The sequence below is a fragment of the Sinocyclocheilus anshuiensis genome, unplaced genomic scaffold (assembly GCF_001515605.1).
Source record: "Sinocyclocheilus anshuiensis isolate Anshui unplaced genomic scaffold, SAMN03320099.WGS_v1.1 scaffold1324, whole genome shotgun sequence".
NCBI lineage: Eukaryota > Metazoa > Chordata > Actinopteri > Cypriniformes > Cyprinidae > Sinocyclocheilus > Sinocyclocheilus anshuiensis.
Window position 1 is genome coordinate 81,757 of NW_015547694.1, and position 2,668 is coordinate 84,424.

At 33.6% G+C, this 2,668-nt stretch overlaps 1 protein-coding gene across 1 annotated transcript in view; it reads left to right on the forward strand.

The window, feature by feature from the left end:
* LOC107703626 (synphilin-1-like) overlaps positions 1–2,668 on the forward strand; it is a 32,489-nt gene that overhangs the window by 14,831 nt on the left and 14,990 nt on the right. The gene's annotated exons all lie outside the window — the stretch shown is intronic.

Below are 2,668 nucleotides of genomic sequence, written 5' to 3' on the forward strand. Positions count from 1 at the left end.
AACAATAAATTATGCATAATTACATGCAAGTAACCCTAAACCAAACCCTAACCATATAGTAAGTACATGTAGTTAGTTAAGTAATATTACACAGTACTTACATGTATAATTACACTGTAACAGGGACACCTTAAAATAAAGTGTAACCTTATATGCGACCCTGGAGCACAAAACCAGTCACAAGGGTCAATTTCTTGAAATTTAGATTTATGCATCATCTGAAAGCTGAATAAATAATCTTTCCATTGATGTATGGTTTTTATTGTAATTAAATGACGTAACTCCATTACATGTAACATACTCCCCAACACTGATCGCAGGGTTTGAGTCCCGGATGTTACGACACATACAGCGCAGACATCGCCTGTCAGTGGATCGATATCACAGACGTCCAGCCGGGACGCTACACGCTGAAGGTCAGAAACCCTCCACATGCGCTGCTGTTGCTTTGAGGATCTTCTCAAGGATCTGATGTGCTTTCTTGCAGATTACAGTAAACCCAGGCTTCCAGGTGTCAGAGTCGGACTTCAGCAATAACGTAGTTCACTGCGACGTTCACTACATCGGGAACTACGCGCACGCATCCGGCTGCAGCATGACACCGTAAGGCACATGCTTTCTTCATCCTACCTGAAAGAAACCACCTTGTGTGTCGATCCTTCAATCCTTCTCTTCACAGACATTAGGATGAGAGAAACCAGGAGCAGCAAACACCACCACGGCCTGATGATGATCGCAGACCAGCTGTGTTTACTGTGCAGAGATAAAGCTAATATCTGTGAAAATAATAACGCAGAATTATGACAGGAACCGATGCATCTACCCAGCCAACAAAAACATGTTCTGAGAATGTTTCCTTACATTCCCATTCAATTATGAAAACGGTATTTTAAAGTGTTTTTTTTAACATTCAAAACGTCCAGTATTATGAGCGTTTCTTCTCGGTTGTGTAAACATTAGTGAAACGTTCCATTGTAACATTTTAAAAACATTTTGAGAACGTTACATCTGAATGTGCTCTCATCATTTAAATCAACCTTTTTTATATTTAAAGAATGTTTTTTTTCTTGGTTATTCAGACATTAGAGGAACACAACCAATCTGGAAACATTCTATTGTTACTGAAAAAAGTTACTGAACAAGTTCTGAGAGCGTACAAATAACATCATAAGGACGTTTCCTCAGCATTAAGAGAACACATAGAACATATTAATAATGTTATAAGAACGTTCCATAAACATTATTTTAAGAATGATTTGTCCTAACATTTACGTAACCTTTAAGAAACATTAACATTCTCTGTTAGCTGGGTAATAGTTTCACAGCGAAGCCTTACAGTATTGTCATTTTGTCTTTATTAGTGTAAAATAATGATAAAACTCCATCCAGTCATAGTTGTAGTGTTTTTATCTTGCTTTTTGTAAGAGCCGAGGGTGTTTTCAACTTAATATCTATGTTAATCGGAATGTTTCTACAAATAGTTTGGTTTAGTTTTAATGATTTGTGCAAAAACAATTTTAATAAGATTTATGTTTAGACATATTTATATTTTCAGCCTCTTAAAGGTGCTATTGGATATTATAAGTCACTTTAGATTAGGAGGCACAAACTTGAATAAACGCAGATGAGAATATGTTTTCTTCATTTTCATGTGTTCTTATTAATTGAATAAAGAGGAATGTAACTGTTCATCAGAGCCGTGTGAATATGAATGTGTGTGTGTGTGAGTGTGAGTGTGTGTGTGTGTGTGTGTGAGAGTGTGTGTAAGTGTGAGTGTGTGTGTGTGGGGGAATTTTAAAACTTTTAAAAATGATTTAAAAAGAATTAAAACAGTTAAGAATAGAAAATGATTATACATGAATAAAATACAGTGCAATCAGTTCGGACATCGCACAGTGCTCATTCAATAAATGCACAGTTAATAGATGAGTTTTGAGTAGATTTAAATGTGGCTAATGTTTTAGCACATCTGATCTCTTCTGGAAGCTGATAAGTATGACCTGAACCATTTTACATTAGTTAAAATTTATGTAAAATTTTACTTTGAAAAGTAATCTAAATTTTAATTAAAAATTTAATAAATAAAGTTATTTAAAGTTATTTATTTAAAAGACTCTCTCTCTCTCTGTGTGTGTATCTCAATCATATTTTGGCAACATATTTGTATTTAGAAGTGAGTTAAACCTCCCAAAACCATTTTTAAATGTCTTAATTTTATTGAATTTATTAAGAAAATTATTATTTTTAAATTAATATGATATAGTCTAAAAATAATCTAAATTAATTTCAATTTAAAAATAATTAGGTAAATAAAGTTGAACTACAATTTGTAAAAACAACAACAACAACAACAACAAAAAACAACGTACACATGCAGAAATATTTCTGTTACTGTCAGGTTATAGTTTTTATAGCTAGATGAACATAACAACAGAAGTACATGGTATGTCCCCATTTAAAGAGCTACTGTAAGTAAATGTGTTTATTTAGACTTTTATACTTAAAAGACATGTTCCTCAGATGTGAGTCAAATCCTGACGAAACCTTCTTTATTAAGTAAAATCATTCATGCTGGTTTGAGTCTGTAGTCATTAAGTTACAGAACTGAGTGTGTGTGTGAGTTAGTGTGTGTGTGAGTGTGTGTGAGAGTGTGTGTGAGAGTGTGTGT